We start from the raw sequence: 13,183 nt of genomic DNA on the forward strand, positions 1-13,183 counted from the left end.
CGGAAAGGTAAGGAGTGAAAGCCGAAAACGCAAAAATGGAAAATCCCAGGGTGCTGAAGGGGTTAACAGTCAAATTATAGAGGAAGGATAGTGCAGGGGGGATGCTGCCCTATTACACTAGATTCAGGTCAGAAACAAACTAACCTAACCCCACTCTCTTTCCCACTAGAAGGGGGGCACTGTTGGCATGTGGCACGCAGGACTCCACTGGGTACATTATAAATGGTTGTTTAGCATACACCCGCCGTCTTTACGCTGCGCCGCCTGCAGCAGTACTGTAAATCATTGCGGCACGTGTCTGTAATCTTCATGTCAGTGTGAAGCCTGTGGGGATGATTTTTGGGGATGTTGCGAGATTTGTGCTCTGAAGATTATCTTGTTGCTCAGTCATAATTTAGTCTGAAGTTATCTGTGTGGTAATATAGCTGCTGGTTACAGATCCTGCTCCTCCAGATCCTCCGCAGCTGACATGTGTATTATATCATTCTGCAGGAGCTGTGTATTGTGATGTTCTGCAGCAGCTGGGACACAGAACTGTATAATACACTCTTCAGCTGCCAAAGAGAGAACGGGAGCACTACATGTCATTCAGGAAAAGAAATGTTCTGCTACTATAACCTGAGAAGTCACAGGGGCCTCTACAGGATGCAGTTTCTGCCACTATCCACTAGGTGGTGAACTCTTCGCTTGTCAGAATGGCATTTCTAAACAGTGACTGTATATAGAGATATGTGAATGAGTTTCAAGTTAACCCCACTAAGAATGTTTTTCCAGTTTTCCAATAACAGACACTTTAAATTAAATGGTGCCCTTAAAAAATACAACTTATTCTTCAAAAAAAAATCAAAAAATAAGGCTATATGAAGAGAAAATTAAAAAAGTTATGGCTATTAGAACATGGGGAGGAAAGAAAACGAAAATGCAAAACCAAAATATATTATATAGGGATGAGCAAATTGCTCTTCGGATCCAAGATCTGAAGTCGATTTGTTCCCCAACTTCGTTTTAATGCTGTATATTAAGTACAGCATTAAAATGTATGGGCTTCGGGGAGGCAAACTTTGTTACGTCTGAAGTCGTGCAAGACTTCAGTGAAGTCTCATTCTGTATATATTCTGTATATATGGACACTGCACAGTACCACTTCTTCTGTCCTGTATACTGGGTATAATTCTCAGTATCTGCTCTTATTCTGTATATATGGACACTGCACAGTACCACTTCTTCTGTCCTGTATACTGGGTGTAATTCTCAGTATCTGCTCTTATTCTGTATATATGGACACTGCACAGTACCACTTCTTCTGTCCTGTATACTGGGTGTAATTCTCAGTATCTGCTCTTATTCTGTATATATGGACACCACACAGTACCACTTCTCTTTTCCTGTATACTGGGTATAATTATCAGTATCTGCTCTTATTCTGTATATACGGACACCAGATAGTGGGTATTTTACTTATGTAATTATACTTTCTTCGAGTCCGAAGGCAGCACAGAAGGGATATTCCAATCCCAGAAACTCCAATCTAGAACCGCCCACCTAGAAATAATCAAACAAGTAACAGAATTGATATCACGTTAGGTAACCTTATATAAGGAACCAGAGTACTGCACCAACTTGTGTAATAATATAGACCAAACTAATGCAAGTAAAATTTATTGGGAGGGTTAGTGTGCTGCCTTCGGACTCCAAGAAAGTATAATTACGTAAGTAAAATACCCACTTTCTTCTTCGTCCTACAGCAGCACAGAAGGGATATACCATAGAAATTAAAAGGGGGGGGGGGACTCTCTTTACTACCGAAAATACTGCTGTGCTACAGGCTGAGTTCCCGGTTTTAGTGTCGAGCCTATAAATGCCGAACAAACGTGGAAGATGACGTCCAGGAAGCTGCATTGCAAATGTCCAAGAGATGAACTTGCTGTCTCTCTGCCCATGAAGTAGAGGTCGCTCTGGTAGAATGAGCTCTTAAGGGTTGAGGTGGCTTTTTTCCTTCTAGAGTATAGACTTCCAAAATCGCAGCCTTTATCCATCGACGCAAAGTGTCTTTTGAAGCCTTCATACCCTTTCTTGAGCCTGAAAACAAAATGAATACATTTTCTTCTTTTCTAAACCCTCCTACTCTAGATAGCAGACTTATGATCTACGGATATCCAGATTATGAAATCCTCTTTCTTCATCTGATCTTGGTTCGGGGTAGAAAACCGTAAGAACTGATTCTCTATTAATGTTACTAGCAGACTCAACTAATTTGGACACCGTTTGGCAGATTCTTTAACCACCTCCGGACCGCTGTACGCACAGACGCGTCCTGGAGGTGGTTGATTCATTCCGAGTGGACGCGCCGGCGCGTCCTCTCGCGAGACGCGAGATTTCCTGTGAACGCGCGCACACAGGCGCGCGCGCTCACAGGAACGGAAGGTAAGAAAGTGGATCTCCAGCCTGCCAGCGGCGATCGTTCGCTGGCAGGCTGGAGATGTGATTTTTTTAACCCCTAACAGGTATATTAGACGCTGTTTTGATAACAGCGTCTAATATACCTGCTACCTGGTCCTCTGGTGGTCCCCTTTGTTTGGATCGACCACCAGAGGACACAGGTAGCTCAGTAATATGTTGCACCAAGCACCACACTACACTACACCCCCCCCCCGGTCACTTATTAACCCCTTATTCACCCTTGATCACCCTTGATCACCCCTGATCACCCCATATAGACTCCCTGATCACCCCCTGTCATTGATTACCCCCCTGTCATTGATCACCCCCCTGTAAAGCTCCATTTAGACGTCCGCATGATTTTTACGGATCCACTGATAGATGGATCGGATCCGCAAAACGCACACGGACGTCTGAATGGAGCCTTACAGGGGCGTGATCAATGACTGTGGTGATCACCCCATATAGACTCCCTGATCACCCCCCTGTCATTGATTACCCCCCTGTCATTGATCACACCCCTGTAAAGCTCCATTCAGACGTCCGCATGATTTTTACGGATCCACTGATAGATGGATCGGATCCGCAAAACGCACACGGACGTCTGAATGGAGCCTTACAGGGGCGTGATCAATGACTGTGGTGATCACCCCATTTAGACTCCCTGATCACCCCCCTGTCATTGATTACCCCCCTGTCATTGATCACCCCCCTGTAAAGCTCCATTCAGATGTCCGCATGATTTTTACGGATCCACTGATAGATGGATCGGATCCGCAAAACGCACACGGACGTCTGAATGGAGCCTTACAGGGGCGTGATCAATGACTGTGGTGATCACCCCATATAGACTCCCTGATCACCCCCCTGTCATTGATTACCCCCCTGTCATTGATCACACCCCTGTAAAGCTCCATTCAGACGTCCGCATGATTTTTACGGATCCACTGATAGATGGATCGGATCCGCAAAACGCACACGGACGTCTGAATGGAGCCTTACAGGGGCGTGATCAATGACTGTGGTGATCACCCCATATAGACTCCCTGATCACACCCCTGTCATTGATCACCCCCCTGTCATTGATTACCCCCCTGTCTTTGATCACACCCCTGTAAAGCTCCATTCAGACGTCCGCATGATTTTTACGGATCCACTGATAGATGGATCGGATCCGCAAAACGCCCACGGACGTCTGAATGGAGCCTTACAGGGGCGTGATCAATGACTGTGGTGATCACCCCATATAGACTCTCTGATCACCCCCCTGTCATTGATCACCCCCTTGTCATTGATCACCCCCCTGTAAGGCTCCATTCAGAAATTTTTTTGGCCCAAGTTAGCGGAAATTATTATTTTTTTTCTTACAAAGTCTCATATTCCACTAACTTGTGTCAAAAAATAAAATCTCACATGAACTCACCATACCCCTCACGGAATCCAAATGCGTAAAATTTTTTAGACATTTATATTCCAGACTTCTTCTCACGCTTTAGGGCCCCTAGAATGCCAGGGCAGTATAAATACCCCACATGTGACCCCATTTCGGAAGAAGACACCCCAAGGTATTCCGTGAGGGGCATATTGAGTCCATGAAAGATTGAAATTTTTGTCCCAAGTTAGCGGAAAGGGAGACTTTGTGAGAAAAAAATAAAAATAATCAATTTCTGCTAACTTGTGCAAAAAAAAAAAATTTCTATGAACTCGCCATGCCCCTCATTGAATACCTTGGGGTGTCTTCTTTCCAAAATGGGGTCACATGTGGGTATTTATATTGCCCTGGCATTCTAGGGGCCCTAAAGCGTGAAATGAAGTCTGGGATCCAAATGTCTAAAAATGCCCTCATAAAATGAATGTGGGCCCCTTTGCCCACCTAGGCTGCAAAAAAGTGTCACACATGTGGTATCTCCGTATTCAGGAGAAGTTGGGGAATGTGTTTTGGGGTGTCATTTTACATATACCCATGCTGGGTGAGAGAAATATCTTGGCAAAAGACAACTTTGTATAAAAAAAATGGTAAAAGTTGTCTTTTGCCAAGATATTTCTCTCACCCAGCATGGGTATATGTAAAATGACACCCCAAAACACATTCCCCAACTTCTCCTGAGTACGGAGATACCACATGTGTGACACTTTTTTGCAGCCTAGGTGGGCAAAGGGGCCCATATTCCAAAGAGCACCTTTCGGATTTCACCAGCCATTTTTTACAGAATTTGATTTCAAACTCCTTACCACACATTTGGGCCCCTAGAATGCCAGGGCAGTATAGCTACCCCACAAGTGACCCCGTTTTGGAAAGAAGACATCCCAAGGTATTCGCTGATGGGCATAGTGAGTTCATGGAAGTTTTTATTTTTTGTCACAAGTTAGTGGAATATGAGACTTTGTAAGAAAAAAAAAAAAATCCTCATTTTCCTCTAACTTGTGACAAAAAATAAAAAGTTCTATGAACTCACTATGCCCATCAGCGAATACCTTAGGGTGTCTACTTTCCGAAATGGGGTCATTTGTGGGGTGTTTGTACTGTCTGGGCATTGTAGAACCTCAGGAAACATGACAGGTGCTCAGAAAGTCAGAGCTGCTTCAAAAAGCGGAAATTCACATTTTTGTACCATAGTTTGTAAACGCTATAACTTTTACCCAAACCATTTTTTTTTTACCCAAACATTTTTTTTTTATCAAAGACATGTATAACAATAAATTTAGAGCAAAATTTATATATGGATGTCGTTTTTTTTGCAAAATTTTACAACTGAAAGTGAAAAATGACATTTTTTTGCAAAAGAATCGTTAAATTTCGATTAATAACAAAAAAAAGTAAAAATGTCAGCAGCAATGAAATACCAACAAATGAAAGCTCTATTAGTGAGAAGAAAAGGAGGTAAAATTCATTTGGGTGGTAAGTTGCATGACCGAGCAATAAACGGTGAAAGTAGTGTAGTGCAGAAGTGTAAAAAGTGGCCTGGTCTTTCAGGGTGTTTAAGCCATGGGGGCTGAGGTGGTTAAAGGGCTGCTGTCACCCCACTAAAGTCATTATTTTTTTTTGGGCTAGTTAAATTCCTTATACTGCTATATATGAATATATAATGCTCTTACTCACTTTCCTTCAGCAGTTTCTTAAAAAAATGGACTTTAATCATATGTAAATTAGCTCTCTACCAGCAAGTAGGGTGGCTACTTGCTGGTAGCAGCCGCATCCTCCTTTCATAAAGACGCCCCCTCCTCATGTTGATTGACAGGGCCAGCGAACGCGCTCTTCCTCTGGCTGGCCCTGTCTGCGTTCAAAATCTGGCGCCTGCGCCGTACCTGTCTTCATTCGGTGCAGGCGCACTGAGAGGAGGACGCTCGCTCGGCTGCTCCATCCTCAATGCGCCTGCGCCGATGACGTCACATCTACACCCGGCGGAAGCGAGCGTCCTCCACTCAGTGCGCCTGCGCCGACTGAAGACAGGTACATATAAGAAATAAATTTAGGACAGAACCTGGGTAAGGTATTTAATAACTAAATTAACTAATGCCACCAAGGCAATGAGACCTATCTTGACCCAGGTATTACTTAAAACTTCACTTTTATTTTTAGTGTACTAAAACCTACATCACAATAGGTAAATGAAAAAGGAGGGGGTAACTTTATTAGTTTTCTACGATTCAAAAAATCCTAAAGTTAAAATTACAGTCTCAACTTCACAGGACCGGACTTTGTAAATGAGAGGGACCAGGAGAGTGCACTATCTCCCACCCTCACACTGGTAGGTAACAGTGTCGCTGTCTGCAGGACTGATATTGGCTCAATACTGCTATCCGTGGCAGTGTAAAGCAGAGGGGACTAAAGTGACGTCAGCCCTCTATAACGGGAGAAAAGAGACTCCCATACACACAGCTAATCAGCTAAGAGTTAAACTATTAGCCAAAGCTCCACAGTTCCGGCTACACTGTAAACAATATCAAAACTACTTGATTGATTGATAACTGTGCTAGTGTGCTAGTCCATTCGGACAGTCACAGTTCAAACACTATGAGGAAAGAGACCGCACATTAAAACAGAAAGAAACTGCCCCCCGACATGTTTCGCCAGTTAAAATGGCTTCTTCAGGGGAAATGGGCAGCAATGGGTGTAGCCAAAAGACGGCAGGTTAAGTACCCTAGGGGCTGATTGACAGAGCGCTCGTCCACTCATCAATGGGTTTAGGCATAGTTACTGACCTGTCACCTTAAGCAGGAAACAGGGTTCAAAGCAGGTCATCACCCGGTGACAGACGCCTCCCGATTACGTCATCAAATCGCGCCGTGCACTTGAGAGATGCACCGGCACTTAGACTAAATCCAGATCGCATATGTGCAGTGCGCATGCGCTGCATCAGGACAGAGATGCGCATACACTCCGTCCAGGTAAATAGGCATTGAAGCTAGATTGGACCCAGACATTGGGTTTGCGCTGCGCAAAAAAGAGTCACAGACCACTTCACATATACTAATGAAGAATACTTGAGTAATCTAAATACAGGGGGAGGTGGCTACTATAGTGCAATTTGCATTAGGTCTAAAAATATAACAAATGCAATCTAGATGAGACGATGGCAAAAAGTGCCTAACAAGTTGTATAACATACTTGCCTATTGTTAAAGGTGTTTACTGAAGACAGGTACGGCGCAGGCGCCAGATTTTGAACGCAGACAGGGCCAGCCAGAGGACGAGCGCGTTCGCTGGTCCTGTCAATCAACATGAGGAGGGGGCGTCTTTATGAAAGGAGGATGCGGCTGCTACCAGCAAGTAGCCGCCCTACTTGCTGGTAGAGAGCTCATTTACATATTATAAAAGTCAGTTTTTTTAAGAAACTGCTGAAGGAAAGTGAGTAAGAGCATTATATATTCATATATCGCAGTATAAGGAATTTAACTAGCCAAAAAAATGACTTTAGTGGGGTGACAGAAGCCCTTTAAATATGTTTCTCTTAAGGACAAAGCTTGTAGCTCCCCCAATCTTTTCACACATGTAATAGCGATGAGAAAAAGTAACTTGTAGGACAACCAACTGAGATCTATTTCAGATATACGTTCGAAGGGAGGAACCGTCAGCCTGTTTAGAACCAACGACAAATCCCAGATGGGAATAGGTGCTCTAATGGATGGTCTTAAATTCTTTAACCTCTTGGGGACACAGGGTGTACAGGTACGCCCTGATGTCCCGGTACTTAAGGACACAGGGCGTAACAGGTACGTCCTGTGTATTTCCGATCACCGCCGCGTGGCGGGCGTTGATCGTAACAGAGTGCCTGCTGAAATCATTCAGCAGGCACTCTGTGACAATGCCCAGGGGGGTCCTGTGACCCCCCCGTATCGGCAATCGCTGCAAACCGCAGGTCAATTCAGACCTGCGGTTTGCAGCGCTTTAGGAAGTTTCTGATCCCCACGGTCCGTGACCGCGGGGATCAGAAACTTCAAAATGACACATCTTTTCATTCACAGGCTTCCGGCTTGCCATGTTAAGGCCAAGTCTGATCAGACTTCTGCTAAAGGCAGAAGTCTGATCAGACTAAGTGTAAAGTGAAAATACAGTACAGTACACTATATAGTGTACTGTATTGTATTATACAGACATCAGACCCACTGGATCTTCAAGAACCAAGTGGGTACGGGTCAAAAAAAAGGGGGGGGAAAAGGAAAAATAAAAACACACATTTATCACTGATTAAAAATAAAAAAAATAAAATGCACTACACATGTTTGATATCACCGCGTCCGTAATAACCTGATCTATGAAACGGTCATGTTAATTTCCCCGCACGGTGAACGCCATAAAAATAAAAAAATAAAAACTATGATGAAATATAAATTTTGCCCACCTTACTTCCCCAAAAAGTTAATAAAAGTGATCAAAAAAGTCGTATGTACGACAAAATGGTACCAATCAATAAGGCTTGCAAAAATCCATGTGCTTGCTGTTCCATTCGAATGAATGAAACAGATTTTCAGTTGCAGAAATTTCTGCAACAAAATCTGCAGTGTGTGAAGGCACCCTTAGGCCCCTTTCACATGGGCAAGTTTTCCACGCGGGTGCAATGCGTGAGGTGAATGCATTGCACCTGCACTGAATCCGGACCCATTCACTTCAATGGGGCTGTGCAGATCAGCGGTGATTTTTCACGCATTACTTGTGCGTTGAGTGAAAATCGCAGCATGTTCTATATTCTGCGTTTTTTCCAAACGCCTCCACAGCGGCACGATTGTCAGGAGGATTACCCTGCCTCCCCAGGGACAGGAAACAATGTGGAGATCTTTAAATAGCACCCTCCCCTTACCTGTTCCAGTTGTTTCCTGTCCCTCTGGGGATACGTGGAGATCCTCCTGCTGGATAATGAGCTCCGGCAGGAATCTTTTACTTCTTTCACAGGCTCGGCTGAAGATCTGTAAAAGGAAAGTGTGCTGGGCAGGAGAGCAGGGTTGCGGTGCTCGCGGTGCGGTCCTTCCTGCATCTCCGGCACAAATCCTCCGGTGGAGGCAGCCCCGGGCAGCGTCCGTGCGAAGTAACGCCTTAGGACGGGTGGGTCACATGGCAGGCGAGATCTCGCGGCAGACTGGAACTGCAGAGATGCATCTGTATGACGTACTTCCCCTTAGACAACGAGCAGTTTAAAAGGAAAGGAAAGAAGTGGTTCCAGTGTCCTGCTGAACAGCTGCGCTGGTAACATGTCGGCACTAGGGGAGTCAGACAGCGTCCGGAAATCTGCAGACCCATCAAAAGCCAACAGCCCGGTAAGCTCTCCTCCTCTTGGGAGGTTTTTTTATGATGTGTGTTCACTGATTTCTCACATTTGGGCAGAATACAATCTTTTTCACCAGGGGTGAGGGGCTGTCCATGTCAATCTTTTATGACTAAGGCTGCTCCTTTCTGAATGCACTTTTTTAATATATTCCTTAGCGTGTCAAAAAGTGCTCCATTTGTAAAAAAAAAAGGACTGCCTTCCGGTCATAAGCAACCCGGAAACCCTTTGTGTGAAATGTCTGGAAAAGATTGTGACTGAAGAATCTCCTTCTCTTCTGGATAATATTAGAAACATTATCAAAGAAGAAGTGAGCAGCGCTTTGGACCTTAAGTTAGCATCCACATCTCAAAAACCATCTACTTTCATGTCTGTTATGTCCGCACCCTCTGAAGTTGATCTATAAGAGGATGATTTTAATGAAGGGGAGTTACCTTCTGGATCCTACTCTGAATCCTCGGAGGACGAGTCTGGTCGTCCACTTTGTTCCATAGAGGATACTGACTCCCTATTAAAAACAATAAGGGCAACTTTAAACCTAGAAGAATCTAAACAGCCAAAATCCGTGCAGGACCTTATGTTTATATGGCAAGATCCATGGTTATCTGGATTAACCAACTAGAGGAGCATTTGATGACAGGAACCCCAAGGGAGAACATCATTGCTTCCTTACCCATGTTTAAACAGGCGGCCAATATTTTAGCCGATGCTTCTGTTGACACTATAAAATTGGCAGCTAAGTCGGCTGCCCTCTCTAATGCCACTAGAAGAGCAGTGTGGCTGAGATCCTGGTCAGGGGATTCAGCATCAAACAATAAATTATGCAGTATCCCCTGTGAGGGTGAATGGATTTTCGGATCTGTACTCGATGACATCCTAGAGAGAGACAGAAATAAGAAAAAAGGATTTCCATCAGATCCCAGAAATTTTCGTCAAAGACGAAAATTCAGCTCATCCACAAGGGGTAGACAGGATTAGAAATAAAGAGGTTTTTCATCCAGATGGCAGACGGCTAGAGGAAGAGGCAAATGTTTTCTTTTTAACCCCAAATAATTCCTCCCAGAAATCTACAAATCAATGACGCCAGAAGCCGGGTGGGAGGAAGACTAAAGAAGTTTTTTCCAGCTTGGGAGATATTTTCCAGGTCCCCTTGGGTATTAGACGGAATATCAGCAGGTCTAAAACTAGAGTTTTCTTCCCTACCTCTCAATGTTTTCCAGATAACCAAAGTGCCGAAAACAGTTCAGCCTTTGCTCTTAGACCAGGTGATGATTCTGCTTCAAAAAGAGGCCATTGTTCCAGTCCCTTCAGGAGAAGAGAGAACAGGTTTTTATTCTCCAGTATTTCTGGTAAGAAAACCAAATGGTTTGTACAGAGCAATTATAAATCTAAAAGGCCTAAATCGTCATCTACAGTGCAAACGTTTCAAAATGGAGACGATAAAATCCACTTTAAACCTGCTAAGGAAGGACGCTTTCATGGCGACTCTGGATCTGACCGATGCATATTATCACATACCAATATGCAGCGGTCACCAAAAGTATTTAAGATTCGCAATTCAAAAGAGAAAAGAAGTGTTGCATTTCTAATTCCAGGTCCTTCCTTTTGGCCCCACATCTGCTCCGAGGGTCTTTTAAAAATAAATGGCAGAGGCCGTAGCAGATTTACATCAAAAAGGGATACTGGTCATCCCCTATTTAGACGATTTTCTTATTGCTGCAGAGTCAGAAGAGACACTAGAAGAACAATTAAGTATTGTACAGCAGGATCTAGAGAGACTAGGATGGATGATAAATCCAGAAAAATCTAATCTTCGTCCGAAAGAAGGAAAATCTTTTTGGGCATGTTATTAGACTCAAATCTTATGAAAACTTTTCTTCCAACAGAAAAATTATCAAAAATCAACCAGGAAATTACTCTATTCCACAGCAGGAGAAAAGTGACGATTCGAATGATAATGAAGGTATTGGGTCTAATGTCTTTGTCAATTTCAGCTGTAAAATGGGCACAAGCGCATTCTCAGACTCTTCAAGCGTTTATGTTAAAGAATTGGGAGAAGAAGGTAAGAGTTCCCCAGTATGTAAAAGACTCCCTAAATTGGTGGCAAAACAGAAGGAATCTTTGCAGGGGAGTACCTTGGCGACAAACAAACACCATAACAATTACAACAGACACCAGCAGAATAGGCTGGGGGGCTCATTCAGACCTGTCCATTGTACAGGGAACATGGCAGAAAATCTATCTTCCTCCAATCTAAAAACACTTCAATCGGAAAGGAAGAGAGATAAAAATTTTATCAGACAACATCACGGCGGTCACTTATCTGAACAGACAGGGAGGTACAAAAAGTCTGTCCTTGGCAAGAGTATCATAAAAAATACTGCGATGGGCAGAAAAAAAAATATACTCTCAATCACAGCAGTCCATATAAAAGGAAAGGACAACAGAGTCACAGACTTCCTAAGCAGAGATGTTCTGAAAGAAGGAGAGTGGAGTCTGAATCGACAGATTTTTCTTCAAATAACACAAAAATTAGGGTTTCCAGACCTGGACCTGTTTGCAACACTACAAAACAGACAAACAGAAAAATTTTGTTTCCTATCCTACAGAGATTGCCCAATCTTCGTCGATGCACTCTCCCAGCCCTGGCCAAACAAGACCCTGTATGTGTTTCCCCCATTTGCATTAATTCCAAAGATCCTGCAAAAGGTGTTACAAGAAAAACCCAGGTTAATCCTAATAGCGCCTTACTGGCCGAGAAGGTCATGGTTTCCCCTACTATTCAAGATGTCAGCGAATATTCCAGACCTTCTTCATCAGGGCCCAGTTTTACACCCCAGGTCAACTCAGCTTCAATTGGCAGCCTGGAACCTGAGCGGGAATTATTAAGAAGAAAAGGACTTTCAGAGGCGGCAATTTCTACAATACTATGCAGTCGAAAAGCTATTACATCAAAAATTTATAATAGAATCTGGAAGCTTTTTTAACGTTTACAAAATATAACACAGCATGCCCCTTTATAGTTTGTAATATTTTAGATTTTCTGCAGGCCGGTTTAAACAAAGGTTTGAAAGTCCAGATATCGGCCCTGAATGCGTTTTTAGATACTAAACTCGCAGAAGTAGATCTTATTAAAAGATTTGTGAGAGGGGCCTGGAGGAAGGAACCTATAGTTAGATCCACGGTTCCTCCATGGGATTTAAATCTGGTTTTATCTACTCTAATCGAGTCCCCCTTTGAGCCGTTACCTGAAATCTCCTTGAAATTGCTATAATTTAAAACAGTTTTTCTGGTGGCAATTACTACAGCTAGGAGAGTTGGGGAGATACAGGCGTATTCATGTAGACCTCCATATCTGTTATAGATGATAGAATAGTGTTAAAACACTCTCCCTCTTTTTTGCCCAAGGTTGTCTCGAAATTTCACTGTTTGCAGGAAGTGTCTCTACCATCATTCGGATCCCCAACAGGTTGTCCGGAATAGAAGCGTTTCCATAATCTGGATGTGAGGTAGTCGGTGTTGGCTTATCTTAAGGCAACGGAAGAATTTAGGAAGACAGACTTTTCGTTCAGTTTGCAGGGCCAAACAAAGGAAATGCGGCAAGCAAAACAACCATCGGCAGATGGATCAGATCAACAATTTTGTTTTGTTATAATCTGAGAAAAGTCTCTCCTCCAGAAGGACTTAGAACTCATTCAACGCGGTCAGTCGGGACTTCCTGGGCTGAGTCAGTGGACGTCCCTCTGGAACAGATTTGCCAGGCAGCTACCTGGTCTTCACCTTCCACTTTTTTCAGACATTATCAGTTAGACGTGTTAAATGTAGCCTAAGGGTCATTCACACAACATCTTTTGACGTATTTGTGGATTCCACGGCAAAAACCTCCAGGAGGTAATTTTTTTAATGTTGCTGTTCATGTAGCTGTTTTTTTTTCTTTTTGCTGCATTATGCTGCAACAACGCCAAGAAAGGACATGTACTTTCC

This window comes from Bufo bufo, chromosome 6, assembly GCF_905171765.1.
Source record: "Bufo bufo chromosome 6, aBufBuf1.1, whole genome shotgun sequence".
Lineage (NCBI taxonomy): Eukaryota > Metazoa > Chordata > Amphibia > Anura > Bufonidae > Bufo > Bufo bufo.